Source organism: Salvelinus fontinalis, chromosome 36 (genome assembly GCF_029448725.1).
Source record: "Salvelinus fontinalis isolate EN_2023a chromosome 36, ASM2944872v1, whole genome shotgun sequence".
Lineage (NCBI taxonomy): Eukaryota > Metazoa > Chordata > Actinopteri > Salmoniformes > Salmonidae > Salvelinus > Salvelinus fontinalis.
In genome coordinates, this window is record NC_074700.1 from 32,152,036 (window position 1) to 32,170,807 (window position 18,772).

Genomic DNA, 18,772 nt, shown 5'->3' on the forward strand with positions numbered 1-18,772 from the left:
GCCTGTGAGAGTCTGGTGTTTTGTTCTCATGATGTTTAAATGTAACCATGTGACTCCAAAATGTTCCAATTCAACATTAAACCACATTATTTGAGCTAAAAATATAAATTATTGAAAGCACTATTTTAGTTGTCAGTTATTCATTCAAACTTTTCCATAACTACATGTCCAACCAGCCATGGCCCAGCATACAAGAAGCTACCATGTCTCTAAACATACCAGGAGCTGGTCAAGAAGCTACCATGTCTCTAAACATACCTGGAGCTGGTCAAGAAGCTACCATGTCTCTAAACATACCTGGAGCTGGTCAAGAAGCTACCATGTCTCTAAACATACCTGGAGCTGGTCAAGAACCTACCATGTCTCTAAACATACCTGGAGCTGGTCAATAAGCTACCATGTCTCAAAACATACCTGGAGCTGATCAAGAACCTACCATGTCTCTAAACATACCTGGAGCTGGTCAAGAAGCTACCATGTCGAAACATACCTGGAGCTGGTCAAGAAGCTACCATGTCTCTAAACATACCTGGAGCTAGTCAAGAAGCTACCATGTCTCTAAACATACCTGGACCTGGTCAAGAAGCTACCATGTCTCTAAACATACCTGGAGCTGGTCAAGAAGCTACCATGTCTCTAAACATACCTGGAGCTGGTCAAGAAGCTACCATTTCTCAAAACATACCTGGAGCTGGTCAAGAAGCTACCATGTCTCTAAACATACCTGGAGCTGGTCAAGAAGCTACCATGTCTCTAAACATACCTGGAGCTGGTCAAGAAGCTACCATGTCTCAAAACATACTTGGAGCTGGTCAAGAAGCTACCATGTCTCAAAACATACCTGGAGCTGGTCAAGAAGCTACCATGTCTCAAAACATACCTGGAGCTGGTCAAGAAGCTACCATGTCTCTAAACATACCTGGAGCTGGTCAAGAAGCTACCATGTCTCTAAACATACCTGGAGCTGATCAAGAAGCTACCATGTCTCAAAACATACCTGGAGTTGATCAAGAACCTACCATATCTCTAAACATACCTGGAGCTGGTCAAGAAGCTACCATGTCTCTAAACATACCTGGAGCTGGTCAAGAAGCTACCATGTCTCAAAACATACCTGGAGCTGGTCAAGAAGCTACCATGTCTCTAAACATACCTGGAGCTGGTCAAGAAGCTACCATGTCTCTAAACATACCTGGAGCTGGTCAAGAAGCTACCATGTCTCAAAACATACCTGGAGCTGGTCAAGAACCTACCATGTCTCTAAACATACCTGGAGCTGGTCAAGAAGCTACCATGTCTCAAAACATACCTGGAGCTGATCAAGAACCTACCATGTCTCTAAACATACCTGGAGCTGGTCAATAAGCTACCATGTCTCAAAACATACCTGGAGCTGATCAAGAACCTACCATGTCTCTAAACATACCTGGAGCTGGTCAAGAAGCTACCATGTCTAAACATACCCTGAGCTGGTCAAGAAGCTACCATGTCTCTAAACATACCTGGAGCTAGTCAAGAAGCTACCATGTCTCTAAACATACCTGGACCTGGTCAAGAAGCTACCATGTCTCTAAACATACCTGGAGCTGGTCAAGAAGCTACCATGTCTCTAAACATACCTGGAGCTGGTCAAGAAGCTACCATGTCTCAAAACATACCTGGAGCTGGTCAAGAAGCTACCATGTCTCTAAACATACCTGGAGCTGGTCAAGAAGGATTTTCAAACAGTGTTCTAGAATCATCATTGATTGATGATCATGACCGTGATTGGGAGTCCCACAGGGTGGCGCACAATTGGCCCAGCGCCGTCCAGGTTTGGCCGGGGTAGGCCGTCATTGTAAATAAGAATTTGTTCTTTACTGACTTGCCTAGTTAAATAAAGGTTAAAATAAAAAGACACACCTGATGCTGAGGTAAGAGAGACAGACTGACCTGACGCTGAGGTAAGAGAGACAGACTGACCTGACGCTGAGGTAAGAGAGACAGACTGACCTGACGCTGAGGTAAGAGAGACAGACTGACCTGACGCTGAGGTAAGAGAGACAGGCTGACCTGACGCTGAGGCAAGAGAGACAGGCTGACCTGACGCTGAGGTAAGAGAGACAGACTGACCTGACGCTGAGGCAAGAGAGACAGGCTGACCTGACGCTGAGGCAAGAGAGACAGGCTGACCTGACGCTGAGGTAAGAGATACAGGCTGACAGACTGAGTTGTATTGATATATTGAGGACATTTTTTGCACATGGGGAGGGAACGGAGAATATCTGTCAGACTTCATGGCATTTCACAATGACATTGACCCCAATCTTAATTTCACTATTGAATGTGCCACTAGACGTGTTCATTACCTCGATATGGAGAGGTCGGAGAGGTATAGGTAAATAGGAGAGGTCGGGTAAATTTAAGAACCCACCCCGTATTGTATATAGGAGACGTCGGTTAAATTGAAGAACCCACCCGTATTGTATATAGGAGAGGTCGCGATTTATGCAACAAATTGGTCCATGCCAAACTTCCAGCCACAAAAGAAAACGAGCCAGGCTCTTTTACGCCCTCTTCTGATTGGTAGCTATAAATGCAGATGCTGAGCCCAGTGCAACAATATGATGAAGTGTGAACGTTTCTGCCACCCACATACAGGAGAACGGTTCCAAATAAATGACATTATTACGTACTCCACCACCCATGTTATCTACATGATTTAATGTCCATGTGGGCTGTGTTATGTAGGTAAACACCACCCATGTTATCTACATGATTAAATGTCCATGTGGGTTGTGTTATGTAGGTAAACACCACCCATGTTATCTACATGATTAAATGTCAATGTGGGTTGTGTTATGTAGGTAAACACCACCCATGTTATCTACATGATTAAATGTCCATGTGGGCTGTGTTATGTAGGTAAACACCACCCATGTTATCTACATGATTAAATGTCAATGTGGGTTGTGTTATGTAGGTAAACACCACCCATGTTATCTACATGATTAAATGTCCATGTGGGCTGTGTTATGTAGGTAAACACCACCCATGTTATCTACATGATTAAATGTCCATGTGGGTTGTGTTATGTAGGTAAACACCACCCATGTTATCTACATGATTAAATGTCCATGTGGGTTGTGTTATGTAGGTAAACACCACCCATGTTATCTACATGATTAAATGTCCATGTGGGCTGTGTTATGTAGGTAAACACCACCCATGTTATCTACATGATTAAATGTCCATGTGAGCTGTGTTATGTAGGTAAACACCACCCATGTTATCTACATGATTAAATGTCCATGTGGGTTGTGTTATGTAGGTAAAACCTCTCGTTATCTCAGTGAATTAGTGAACATAAAAGTTCAATCAGGAGTAACGACAGGGATTATCCAGTCTCAGTACATTGTAATGACCTACAACATGACATTAATACCTTTAGGTTGTGTGACAGAGAGAAAGTCAAGATATCAGACAGGGGAGGTGATATAACACTGAGCTAATGAGAATGTTTGGGGATTTTCACCCTCCAGACATGATTCCCTAAAGGTCTTAATGATGAAATGTCCATGCATGTTATGTTGTAAATGTCAACATGAATTAATGCCTCCACTTCAGACTACTCTGACGTTTCTTCTTGAACGGAACCCAATGATTTATGAAAACTTACTTGATGTCCTCATTGTGGGTTTACAGACGTGTTCAGGGCCAGCCCTCCCATTAGGCCGTCGCCTATGGCAGCACTTGAATTTGAGGCAATATTTTGACAATTGTCTGTCGCCCTCCGTCGCCCCTGTTCGGTCACTACACCGCCCGCGGCGCCCCAGCCACCAGCTCATAGTGCTCCTACAGTTCCCTCCCCCACCCCATTCCCCCTTCTCCCGAAGTTCACTCACACTATCCTTGGTTGGTCAATTGTGAAACATGAATAAATAAATCAGCCAAATAAATTATTGTATTTTGTTTAAGTGTTTGTGAGGAAGACGATTAGTGATTAAGGCAGTAGCCTAACCTAACCTGTTAACGTTAGTGATTAAGACAGTAACCTAACCTAACCTGTTAACGTTAGTGATTAAGACAGTAGCCTAACCTGTTAACGTTAGTGATTAAGACAGTAGCCTAACCTAACCTGTTAACGTTAGTGATTAAGGCAGTAGCCTAACCTAACCTGTTAACGTTAGTGATTAAGACAGTAGCCTAACCTAACCTGTTAACGTTAGTGATCAAGGCAGTAGCCTAACCTGTTAACGTTAGTGATTAAGACAGTAGCCTAACTAACCTGTTAAGTTAGTGATTAAGACAGTAGCCTAACTAACCTGTTAACGTTAGTGATTAAGACAGTAGCCTAACCTGACCTGTTAACGTTAGTGATTAAGGCAGTAGCCTAACCTAACCTGTTAACGTTAGTGATTAAGACAGTAGCCTAACCTAACCTGTTAACGTTAGTGATTAAGACAGTAGCCTAACCTGACCTGTTAACGTTAGTGATTAAGACAGTAGCCTAACCTGTTAACGTTAGTGATTAAGACAGTAGCCTAACTAACCTGTTAAGTTAGTGATTAAGACAGTAGCCTAACTAACCTGTTAACGTTAGTGATTAAGGCAGTAGCCTAACCTGTTAACGTTAGTGATTAAGACAGTAGCCTAACCTGACCTGTTAACGTTAGTGATTAAGACAGTAGCCTAACCTAACCTGTTAAGTTAGTGATTAAGACAGTAGCCTAACCTAACCTGTTATCGTTAGTGATTAAGACAGTAGCCTAACTAACCTGTTAACGTTAGTGATTAAGGCAGTAGCCTAACCTGTTAACGTTAGTGATTAAGACAGTAGCCTAACCTGACCTGTTAACGTTAGTGATTAAGACAGTAGCCTAACCTAACCTGTTAAGTTAGTGATTAAGACAGTAGCCTAACCTAACCTGTTAACGTTAGTGATTAAGACAGTAGCCTAACTAACCTGTTAAGTTAGTGATTAAGACAGTAGCCTAACTAACCTGTTAACGTTAGTGATTAAGGCAGTAGCCTAACCTGTTAACGTTAGTGATTAAGACAGTAGCCTAACCTAACCTGTTAAGTTAGTGATTAAGACAGTAGCCTAACCTAACCTGTTATCGTTAGTGATTAAGACAGTAGCCTAACCTAACCTGTTAAGTTAGTGATTAAGACAGTAGCCTAACCTAACCTGTTATCGTTAGTGATTAAGACAGTAGCCTAACCTAACCTGTTATCGTTAGTGATTAAGACAGTAGCCTAACCTAACCTGTTATCGTTAGTGATTAAGACAGTAGCCTAACCTGTTAACGTTAGTGATTAAGACAGTAGCCTAACCTAACCTGTTATCGTTAGTGATTAAGGCAGTAGCCTAACCTAACCTGTTAACGTTAGTGATTAAGACAGTAGCCTAACCTAACCTGTTAACGTTAGTGATTAAGACAGTAGCCTAACCTAACCTGTTAACGTTAGTGATTAAGACAGTAGCCTAACCTAACCTGTTAACGTTAGTGATTAAGGCAGTAGCCTAACCTAACCTGTTAACGTTAGTGATTAAGACAGTAGCCTAACCTAACCTGTTAACGTTAGTGATTAAGGCAGTAGCCTAACCTGACCTGTTAACGTTAGTGATTAAGACAGTAGCCTAACTAACCTGTTAACGTTAGTGATTAAGACAGTAGCCTAACCTGACCTGTTAACGTTAGTGATTAAGACAGTAGCCTAACCTGTTAACGTTAGTGATTAAGACAGTAGCCTAACCTGTTAACGTTGGTGATTAAGACAGTAGCCTAACTAACCTGTTAACGTTAGTGATTAAGACTAACCTAAGGAGGGGAATTTCCCAAGAGATGAGGGGCAACGAAAGTTTTCGGGGGCCAACTGCAATAGGAGGATGGCGAACGGGGAGAGAGTGGAGAGACCAAGACTTGTCTATTCCAAGGAAAGAAGAAAGAGATTTCAGGACCCTGGACAGCTACCGAGAGAAAACATCGCTGACTGCAATATAGCACCACAGCAGAGGAAAGAGACCACTACGAAATAAATACATGACAAGGCCCACCATGCATTTATAACGAGGCCCACTATGCATTTATACCCAGGCCCACCATGCATTTATAACGAGGCCCACCACCCATTTATAACGAGGCCCACCACCCATTTATAACGAGGCCCACCATGCATTTATAACGAGGCCCACCATGCATTTATAACGAGGCCCACCATGCATTTATAACGAGGCCCACCACCCATTTATAACGAGGCCCACCATGCATTTATAACGAGGCCCACCATGCATTTATAACGAGGCCCACCATGCATTTATAACGAGGCCCACCCATTTATAACGAGGCCCACCATGCATTTATAACGAGGCCCACCATGCATTTATAACGAGGCCCACCATGCATTTATAACCAGGCCCACCATGCATTTATAACGATTAATTTATGAAAGGCGCTTGTTTCCAAAGCTCAATTTATCTTACTGTGTTTTACAGTTCTACAGGAATATAAAAATATATGTTAAATATGTAATATAAAAGTGTTATTTCTATTGTAATTCTAACAATTATGGGGTCGTACCATGTGTGATAACAGGTGTGATGTTATTAATCAGAAACTCGTTTTCCTACTGTAGGTAGTAGGTTACATAGTGACAGCAACATTGTAACTCTCCGATGCAGCGGTTAAAGTGAAACTCCCTTCTGCCTGGTCAGGAACCTCCTATATGTACACGCGTCCACCCAACATGTTAACGGTCAGAAACACAGAATTACACAGATCATTGGAGATTATTTCTTCATCCTCCAATAAATAAGTGGTAAGACTCCCTGTTTGACGGACACAATTATCCTCCATAGATGTCGGTATAGACAAATACTACAATACTGTCACATGTACTGATTAAATACCTCCGTGTCTGGGAAGGGCTTGGTGTGTTTGGTTCTGATTAAATACCTCCGTGTCTGGGAAGGGCTTGGTGTGTTTGGTTCTGATTAAATACCTCCGTGTCTGGGAAGGGCTTGGTGTGTTTGGTTCTGATTAAATACCTCTGTGTCTGGGAAGGGCTTGGTGTGTTTGGTTCTGATTAAATACCTCCGTGTCTGGGAAGGGCTTGGTGTGTTTGGTTCTGATTAAATACCTCCGTGTCTGGGAAGGGCTTGGTGTGTTTGGTTCTGATTAAATACCTCCGGGGCAGAACGTCCAGGTCCGGGGCAGAACGTCCAGGTCCGGTCCTGGACGTGTTTAATACATTTTATGTACACACTTTATTAGAATTCTTATGAAATGCACATTGTTATATTTGGTAACACATGTTTATATCCCTTCGACTCCAACTCCATTCGATGCAATGTCTAGATAAGGGTGCAAACGACTAACACTCACAAAGCTCTGACGAAGGCCTTGAGGCCGATACGGAAAGCTGAATAAAGAGCAGTGATACTAGCAAGAGCAGTGTGCGGGTTTCTCCTTTTTTATCAGTTTAACAACGTATAAAATACAACATTATTCAGAATATCAGATAACAGGACTTATTATCCAGCTGTGTATTGTTAGGTAGCTCTGGTCCAGGGTGTTATATCCATCAAGACGGTTCAGCACCATCAAGATGCACGTCACACCCTGGACCAGAGCTAATCATTAGGACGTAGTGCAACAACATATTCCAGTTACATACGTCCCTAATGGTCCCCTATTCCCTTTATAGTGCACTACAATAGGGTACCATTTGGGACGGCTATAAGTTCGTTCTTACAACAAAGAACCACTGGGGGGCGACAGACAACAGTAGACAACTCTGTACAACAGAAAATAAATACATAAATAAATTACATTATAATGACAATCACTGCAGAAAGTGTGTGTGTGTGTGTGTGTGTGTGTGTGTGTGTGTGTGTGTGTGTATGTGTGTGTGTCTGTCTGTGAGTATGACCCCAGTTACAATGAAAATCACTTTGTTCAACAAACCTGGAGATATTTATTGGTTTCTGATGGATCAGCAAAGTGATTGGTGACAGATTGGTAACATGGTGAGTACAGGGTTCTCCATGTTTTCTCCCAGGTCAGTGATGTATTGCTTCATCCCAAATGGAACCCTATTCCCTATGTAGTGCACTACTTTAGACCAGGTCCTATTTGAACACTATTCCCTATGTAGTCCACTACTTTAGACCAGGGCCTATTTAAACCCTATTCCCTATGTAGTGCACTACTTTAGACCAGGACCTATTTGACCATTATTCCCTATGTAGTGCTCTACTTTAGACCAGGGCCTATTTGACCATTATTCCCTATGTAGTGCACTACTTTAGACCAGGACCTATTTGACCATTATTCCCTATGTAGTGCACTACTTTAGACCAGGGCCTATTTGACCATTATTCCCTATGTAGTGCACTACTTTAGACCAGGACCTATTTGAACCCTATTCCCTATGTAGTCCACTACTTTAGATCAGGGCCTATTTAAACCCTATTCCCTATGTAGTGCACTACTTTAGACCAGGACCTATTTGACCATTATTCCCTATGTAGTGCACTACTTTAGACCAGGACCTATTTGACCATTATTCCCTATGTAGTGCACTACTTTAGACCAGGGCCTATTTGACCATTATTCCCTATGTAGTGCACTACTTTAGACCAGGGCCTATTTGACCATTATTCCCTATGTAGTCCACTACTTTAGACCAGGTCCTATTTGACCACTATTCCCTATGTAGTGCACTACTTTAGACCAGGACCTATTTGACCATTATTCCCTATGTAGTGCACTACTTTAGACCAGGGCCTGTTTGAACCCTATTCCCTATGTAGTGCACTACTTTAGACCAGGACCTATTTGAACCCTATTCCCTATGTAGTGCACTACTTTAGACCAGGGCCTATTTGACCATTATTCCCTATGTAGTGCACTACTTTAGACCAGGCCCTATTTGAACTCTATTCCCTATGTAGTGCACTACTTTAGACCAGGAGCTATTTGAACTCTATTCCCACTGTAGGTACAGTGATCGGTAAGCTGCTCTGATGTGTAGCTCCCTCCAGTAACCACGAGCACAACCGTTCCTTGATTTTAACTGGCGGCTTTATTCTGTAGATTTAGTCAGAATTATCACCTTCCTTGAGAACTATAAAGTAAATGAAAATACAGTTAAGCACACTCTTACAACCTTATCTTACGAGTGACTTATTAGCTTGGTATAACTCTGAAGTGCTTACATACATAAACAGTTTAGCTGGCGCTATAACAGTATTAGATTAAACACATGAATAAAGGAAAAATACCTCATTGGCTGCTTATTACAGAAGGGAGGAAATCAAGCTTCACACTTATTATTCCTGGCATGAATTCACGCTTCATCCTTAATTATTATAACGTTACCATCCTAAAATATACGCTTCAAACTTTATGAACTACACCCGATGACATGAAAACTTAGCTAACACAGCGCGGGATTGCCTTCCCTCCAAAAGTGTGTTGCTACAATAAGGATCCCCGTTACAACGGTTATTAGCTACGTAGTTCCGCTTCTCTTATCATTTCCCGGAAAGCAGACACGTAAACAATTCAAACACAAAACAACGACATAACCTGTAAGTCTAACTGGCAGTTACACTATGTAGTGCACTACTTTAGACCAGGGCCTATTTGAACCCTACTTAGGACACTACTTTAGGCCATACCTGCACTACATAGGGAATAGGGAGCCATTAAGGACATAGACACTAAGAATGGTTACTTATTCCAGACAGAGAAACGCTCCTCCCTACTTCCATCACTCTCTCACTACTTCAATCTGAGAACCCCATTCCTCTACCACTCCTTCACTCTGAGAACCCCATTCCTCTACCACTCCTTCACTCTGAGAACCCCATTCCTCTACTACTCCTTCACTCTGAGAACCCCATTCCTCTGAGAACCCCATTCCTCTACCACTCCTTCACTCTGAGAACCCCATTCCTCTACCACTCCTTCACTCTGAGAACCCCATTCCTCTACCACTCCTTCACTCTGAGAACCCCATTCCTCTCTCACTCCTTCACTCTGAGAACCCCATTCCTCTACCACTCCTTCACTCTGAGAACCCCATTCCTCTACCACTCCTTCACTCTGAGAACCCCATTCCTCTACCACTCCTTCACTCTGAGAACCCCATTCCTCTACCACTCCTTCACTCTGAGAACCCCATTCCTCTACCACTCCTTCACTCTGAGAACCCCATTCCTCTACCACTCCTTCACTCTGAGAACCCCATTCCTCTCTCACTCCTTCACTCTGAGAACCCCATTCCTCTACCACTCCTTCACTCTGAGAACCCCATTCCTCTACCACTCCTTCACTCTGAGAACCCCATTCCTCTACCACTCCTTCACTCTGAGAACCCCATTCCTCTACCACTCCTTCACTCTGAGAACCCCATTCCTCTACCACTCCTTCACTCTGAGAACCCCATTCCTCTACCACTCCTTCACTTTGAGAACCCCATTCCTCTACCACTCCTTCACTCTGAGAACCCCATTCCTCTACCACTCCTTCACTCTGAGAACCCCATTCCTCTACCACTCCTTCACTCTGAGAACCCCCTTTCCTCTACTACTCCTTCACTCTGAGAACCCCCTTTCCTCTACTACTCCTTCACTCTGAGAACCCCATTCCTCTCTCACTCCTTCACTCTGAGAACCCCATTCCTCTACCACTCCTTCACTCTGAGAACCCCATTCCTCTACCACTCCTTCACTCTGAGAACCCCATTCCTCTACCACTCCTTCACTCTGAGAACCCCATTCCTCTACTACTCCTTCACTCTGAGAACCCCATTCCTCTACCACTCCTTCACTCTGAGAACCCCATTCTTCTACCACTCCTTCACTCTGAGAACCCCATTCCTCTACTACTCCTTCACTCTGAGAACCCCATTCCTCTACCACTCCTTCACTCTGAGAACCCCATTCCTCTACTACTCCTTCACTCTGAGAACCCCATTCCTCTACCACTCCTTCACTCTGAGAACCCCATTCCTCTACCACTCCTTCACTCTGAGAACCCCATTCCTCTCTCACTCCTTCACTCTGAGAACCCCATTCCTCTACCACTCCTTCACTCTGAGAACCCCATTCCTCTACTACTCCTTCACTCTGAGAACCCCATTCCTCTACCACTCCTTCACTCTGAGAACCCCATTCCTCTACCACTCCTTCACTCTGAGAACCCCATTCCTCTACTACTCCTTCACTCTGAGAACCCCATTCCTCTACCACTCCTTCACTCTGAGAACCCCATTCCTCTACCACTCCTTCACTCTGAGAACCCCATTTCTCTACTACTCCTTCACTCTGAGAACCCCATTCCTCTCTCACTCCTTCACTCTGAGAACCCCATTCCTCTACCACTCCTTCACTTTGAGAACCCCATTCCTCTACTACTCCTTCACTCTGAGAACCCCATTCCTCTACTACTCCTTCACTCTGAGAACCCGATTCTTCTACTACTCCTTCACTCTGAGAACCCGATTCTTCTACCACTCCTTCACTCTGAGAACCCCATTTCTCTACTACTCCTTCACTCTGAGAACCCCATTCCTCTACCACTCCTTCACTCTGAGACCCCCATTCCTCTACTACTCCTTCACTCTGAGAACCCCATTCCTCTACCACTCCTTCACTCTGAGAACCCCATTCCTCTACCACTCCTTCACTCTGAGAACCCCATTCCTCTACCATTCCTTCACTCTGAGAACCCCATTCCTCTACCACTCCTTCACTCTGAGAACCCCCTTTCCTCTACTACTCCTTCACTCTGAGAACCCCCTTTCCTCTACTACTCCTTCACTCTGAGAACCCCATTCCTCTCTCACTCCTTCACTCTGAGAACCCCATTCCTCTACCACTCCTTCACTCTGAGAACCCCATTCCTCTACCACTCCTTCACTCTGAGAACCCCATTCCTCTACCACTCCTTCACTCTGAGAACCCCATTCCTCTACTACTCCTTCACTCTGAGAACCCCATTCCTCTACCACTCCTTCACTCTGAGAACCCCATTCTTCTACCACTCCTTCACTCTGAGAACCCCATTCCTCTACTACTCCTTCACTCTGAGAACCCCATTCCTCTACCACTCCTTCACTCTGAGAACCCCATTCCTCTACTACTCCTTCACTCTGAGAACCCCATTCCTCTACCACTCCTTCACTCTGAGAACCCCATTCCTCTACCACTCTTTCACTCTGAGAACCCCATTCCTCTCTCACTCCTTCACTCTGAGAACCCCATTCCTCTACCACTCCTTCACTCTGAGAACCCCATTCCTCTACTACTCCTTCACTCTGAGAACCCCATTCCTCTACCACTCCTTCACTCTGAGAACCCCATTCTTCTACCACTCCTTCACTCTGAGACCCCCATTCCTCTACTACTCCTTCACTCTGAGAACCCCATTCCTCTACCACTCCTTCACTCTGAGAACCCCATTCCTCTACTACTCCTTCACTCTGAGAACCCCATTCCTCTACCACTCCTTCACTCTGAGAACCCCATTCCTCTACCACTCCTTCACTCTGAGAACCCCATTTCTCTACCACTCCTTCACTCTGAGAACCCCATTCCTCTCTCACTCCTTCACTCTGAGAACCCCATTCCTCTACCACTCCTTCACTTTGAGAACCCCATTCCTCTACTACTCCTTCACTCTGAGAACCCCATTCCTCTACTACTCCTTCACTCTGAGAACCCGATTCTTCTACCACTCCTTCACTCTGAGAACCCCATGCCTCTACCACTCCTTCACTCTGAGAACCCCATTTCTCTACTACTCCTTCACTCTGAGAACCCCATTCCTCTACCACTCCTTCACTCTGAGACCCCCATTCCTCTACTACTCCTTCACTCTGAGAACCCCATTCCTCTACCACTCCTTCACTCTGAGAACCCCATTCCTCTACCATTCCTTCACTCTGAGAACCCCATTCCTCTACCACTCCTTCACTCTGAGAACCCCATTCCTCTACCACTCCTTCACTCTGAGAACCCCATTCCTCTACTACTCCTTCACTCTGAGAACCCGATTCCTCTACCACTCCTTCACTCTGAGAACCCCATTCCTCTACCACTCCTTCACTCTGAGAACCCCATTTCTCTACTACTCCTTCACTCTGAGAACCCCATTCCTCTCTCACTCCTTCACTCTGAGAACCCCATTCCTCTAATGTCTTGCTTCACTACACACACCAGCATAATAATATTGAAGGAACTTGTTTATCGATTTTGTTGTGCTGTTGTTACATTTTGTATTGGTGATTCGTGTCCGATGTACACGTTGTTACGTCATCTGTGACGTACATCATGAGCAGAGTCATTGTAGCCTATCAGTTCCCTTCCCTTGTGAGAACAATGAGTACGGGCTGACTTGGCTTTGCTGTGCTGCAGCTGAAGCCTGCCAGCAGCCTACCTACCAACGATTCACCAACACAGTGTAGAAAATTACATGTCTCTTATGGAAGATACTACAGCCGTGGGAAGTAGGGGTGCTGGAGTTGCTGCAACACCCTCTGGTGGTGAGATGGTATAATCATTTGTGGTGTTTTATATATATATCAATTATACATATATGTATTTTTAAAACCAGTTGCATGATTGATATAAATGATCAAATCAAATCAAAATGTTTTTGTCACATGCTCCCGAAAACAACATGTTTCACCTTACAGTGAAATGCTTACTTACGAGCCCCTAACCAACAATGCAGTTTCAAAAAATATGGATACGAATAAGAGATAAAAGTCACAAGTAATAAAAGAGGAGCAGTAAAAAATAAGAATATATACAGCGAGGTACCGGTACAGAGTCAATGTGCGGGGGCACCAGTTAGGTGAGGTAGTATGTACATTGTAGGTAGAGTTAATTAAAGTGACTCTGCATACATGTAAATGACAACAGAGAGTGGCAGTGGTGTGGAGAGGGGAGGTGCCACATTGCCCCCCGCAATGGGAATAGTCTGGGTAGCCATTTGACTAGATGTTCAGAAGTCTTATGGCTTGGGGGTAGAAGCTGTTTAGAAGCCTCTTGGACCTAGACTTGGCACTCCGGTACCGCTTGCCGTGCGGTAGCAGAACGAACAGTCTATGACTGGGGTGGCTGGAGTCTGACAATTTGTAGGGCCTTCCTCTGACACTGTCTGGCATAGAGGTCCTGGATGGCAGGAAACCTGGACCGTACACACATCCCTCTGTTGCACCACACGGTCAGGTCTCTGACCTCCTCCCCCACACGGTCAGGTCTCTGACCTCCTCCCTATAGGCTGTCTCATTGTTGTCGGTGATCAAGCCTTCCACTGTTGTGTCATCGGCAAATTTAATGATGGTGTTGGAGTCGTGCCTGAACAGGGAGTAAAGGAGGGGACTGAGCACACACCCCTGAGGGGCCCCTGTGTTGAGGATCAGCATGGTGGATGTGTTGTTACCTACCCTTACCACTTGGGGGCGGCCCATCAGGAAGTCCAGGATCCAGTTGCAGAGGGAGGTGTTTAGTCCCAGGGTCCTTAGCTTATAGATGAGCTTTGAGGGCACTATGGTGTTGAACGCTAAGCTGTAGTCAATGAACAGCATTCTCACATAGGTGTTCCTTTTGTCCAGGTGGGAAAGGGCAGTGTGGAGTGCAATAGAGATTGCATCATCTGTGGATCTGTTGGGGCAGTATGCAAATTGGAGTGGGTCTAGGGTTTCTGGGATGATGGTGTTGATGTGAGCCATGACCAGACTTTCAAATCACTTCATGGCTACAGATGTGAGTGCTACTGGTCGGTAGACATTTAGGCAGGTTACCTTAGTGTTCTTGGGCACAGGCACTATGGTGGTCTGCTTAAAACATGTTGGTATTACAGACTCAAACAGGGAGAGATTGAAAATGTCAGTGAAGACACTTGCCAGTTGGTCATTGCATGCTCGCAGTACACATCCTAGTAATCCGTCTGGCCCTGCAGCCTTGTGAATGTTGACCTGTCTAAAGGTCTTACTCACATCGGCTGTGGAGAGCGTGATCACACAGTCTTCTGGTACAGCTGGTGCACTCATGCATGTTTCAGTGTTATTTGCCTCGTAGCGAGCATAGAAGTAGTTTAGCTCGTCCGGTAGACTCGTTTCACTGGGCAGCTCTTGGCTGTGCTTCCCTTTGTAGTCTGTAATGGTTTGCAAGCCCTGCCACAACCGTTGAACATCTGACGAGTGTCAGAGCCGGTGTAGTACGACTCAATCTTAGTCCTGTATTGACGCTTTGCCTGTTTGATGGTTCGCTGGAGGGACTGGAGGAATATCTCATAAGCTTCTGGGTTAGAGTCCCGCTCCTTGAAAGCGGCATCTCTAGCCTTTAGCTCAGTGCGGATGTTGACTGTAATTCATGGTTTCTGGTTGGGGTATGTACGTACGTACAGTCACTGTGGGAACGACGTCGTCGATGCACTTATTGATGAAGCCAATAACAGATGTGGTGTACTCCTCAATGCCATCGGAAGAATCCTGGAACATATTTCAGTGTGTGATGGCAAAACAGTCCTGTAGTTTAGTATTTGCTTCATCTGACCACTTTTTTATTGATCTAGTCACTGGTGCTTCCTGCTTTCATTTTTGCTTGTAGACAGGAATCAGGAGGATAGAATGATGGTCAGATTTGTCAAATGGAGGGTGAGGGAGAGCTTTGTATGCGTCTGTGTGTGGAGTAAAGGTGGTCCAGAGTTATTTTCCCTCTGGTTGCACATTTAACATGTTGATGTAAATTAGGTAAAACGGATTTAAGTTTCCCTGTAGGAGCGCCGCCTCTGGGTGAGCCTGTTCTTGTTTGCTTATGGCGGAATACAGCTCATTCAACCCTATCTTGGTTCCAGTCTCTGACTGTGGTGGTATGTAAACAGCTGCAAAGAATATAGATAAAATCTCTCTCAGTAGGTAATGTGGTCTACAGCTTATCATGAGAAACTCTACCTCAGTCGAGCAATGACTCGAGACTTCCTTAGATATCGTGCACCAGCTGTTGTTTTCTCTCCCCTAATCAAACCAAATGTTATTTGTCACATGCACCGAATACAACAGGTGTGGACTTTACAGTGGAAGGGGAGAGATTAAGGGAGAGAAAACATTGGATATTTATATATGGGCCAGTCAGCATGATTCTGTCAACTGTGCTCTCGTGATATGTATCTATTCAGTAGTGGGGTTTGTAGTTGGACACGCGCTTTGCTGTACGAAAGACAGTTTGAGTTAAGACAGGTCTCTCCCTCTCTGTCCCTCTCTGTCCCTCTCTGTCCCTCTCTGTCCCTCTCTCTCCCTCTCTGTCCCTCTCTCTCCCTCTCTGTCCCTCTCTGTCCCTCTCTCTCCCTCTCTGTCCCTCTCTGTCCCTCTCTCTCCCTCTCTGTCTCCCTCTCTGTCCCTCTCTGTCCCTCTCTGTCCCTCTCTGTCCCTCTCTCTCCCTCTCTGTCTCCCTCTCTGTCTCCCTCTCTGTCCCTCTCTGTCCCTCTCTGTCCCTCTCTGTCCCTCTCTGTCCCTCTCTCTCCCTCTCTCTCCCTCTCTCTCCCTCTCTGTCCCTCTCTCTCCCTCTCTGTCTCCCTCTCTGTCTCCCTCTCTCTCCCTCTCTGTCCCTCTCTGTCCCTCTCTGTCCCTCTCTCTCCCTCTCTGTCCCTCTCTGTCCCTCTCTCTCCCTCTCTGTCCCTCTCTGTCCCTCTCTGTCTCCCTCTCTGTCTCCCTCTCTGTCTCCCTCTCTGTCTCCCTCTCTCTCCCTCTCTGTCCCTCTCTCTCCCTCTCTGTCCCTCTCTCTCCCTCTCTGTCCCTCTCTGTCCCTCTCTCTCCCTCTCTGTCCCTCTCTGTCCCTCTCTGTCCCTCTCTGTCCCTCTCTGTCCCTCTCTGTCCCTCTCTCTCCCTCTCTGTCCCTCTCTGTCCCTCTCTGTCTCTCTCTGTCCCTCTCTGTCCCTCTCTCTCCCTCTCTGTCCCTCTCTCTCCCTCTCTGTCCCTCTCTGTCCCTCTCTGTCCCTCTCTATCTCTTTCTGTCCCTCTCTGTCCCTCTCTCTCCCTCTCTGTCCCTCTCTGTCCCTCTCTGTCCCTCTCTGTCCCTCTGTCTCCCTCTCTGTCCCTCTCTCTCCCTCTCTGTCCCTCTCTGTCCCTCTCTGTCTCTCTCTGTCCCTCTCCTCCCTCTCTATCTCTCTCTGTCCCTCTCTGTCTCCCTCTCTGTCCCTCTCTGTCCCTCTCTGTCTCTCTCTGCCCCTCTCCTCCCTCTCTATCTCTCTCTGTCCCTCTCTGTCTCCCTCTCTGTCCCTCTCTGTCCCTCTCCTCCCTCTCTGCCCCTCTCTGTCCCTCTCTCTCCCTCTCTGTCCCTCTCTGTCCCTCTCTCTCCCTCTCTCTCCCTCTCTGTCCATCTCTGTCCCTCTCTGTCCCTCTCTCTCCCTCTCTGTCCCTCTCTCTCCCTCTCTCTCCCTCTCTGTCCCTCTCTGTCCCTCTCTGTCCCTCTCTCTCCCTCTCTCTCCCTCTCTGTCCCTCTCTGTCACTCTCTCTCCCTCTCTGTCCCTCTCTGTCCCTCTCTGTCCCTCTCTGTCCCTCTCTGTCCCTCTCTCTCCCTCTCTGTCCCTCTCTCTCCCTCTCTCTCCCTCTCTGTCCCTCTCTGTCCCTCTCTTCCCATAGGCGTCTTGTGAGTTTGATGAAGCTCATTTTCACAGTAAAAATGCACCTTTATAATAAATGCATCAATCATCATATTTTCAGACTTATTTAAATAAGATAGCACAGACTTATTTAAATAAGATAGCACAGACTTGTTTAAATAAGATAGCACAGACTTGTTTAAATAAGATAGCACAGACTTATTTAAATAAGATAGCACAGACTTGTTTAAATAAGATAGCACAGACTTATTTAAATTAGATAGCACAGACTTGTTTAAATAAGATAGCACAGACTTATTTAAATAAGATAGCACAGACTTGTTTAAATAAGATAGCACAGACTTATTTAAATTAGATAGCACAGACTTATTTAAATAAGATAGCACAGACTTGTTTAAATAAGATAGCACAGACTTATTTAAATTAGATAGCACAGACTTGTTTAAATAAGATAGCACAGACTTATTTAAATAAGATAGCACATACTTATTTAAATAAGATAGCACAATATTCCTAAAGTGATGTAGATAAATACTAAATTATTCAGTAGTAGATTACCATAATTTAGAATAATAACAACTCAAACACTGTTGGCAAAACAGATTGCAGTTTTCAATGCATGGTTGAGCGTATAGTGGTATAGAGTAGGTCTAGGCTATAGTCTATATCAGATACGTTTCTTAGAGTAGGTCTAGGCTATATTCTATATCAGATACGTTTCTTAGAGTAGGTCTAGGCTATAGTCTATATCAGATACGTTTCTTAGAGAAGGTCTAGGCTATAGTCTATATCAGATACGTTTCTTAGAGCAGGTCTAGGCTATAGGCTATATCAGATAAGTTTCTTAGAGTAGGTCTAGGCTATTGTCTATATCAGATACGTTTCTTAGAGTAGGTCTAGGCTATAGTCTATATCAGATACTTTTCTTAGAGTAAGTCTAGGCTATAGTCTATATCAGATACATTTCTTAGAGGAGGTCTAGACTTTATCTATATCAGATACGTTTCTTAGAGAAGGTCTAGGCTATAGTCTATATCAGATACGTTTCTTAGAGCAGGTCTAGGCTATAGGCTATATCAGATAAGTTTCTTAGAGTAGGTCTAGGCTATCGTCTATATCAGATACGTTTCTTAGAGTAGGTCTAGGCTATA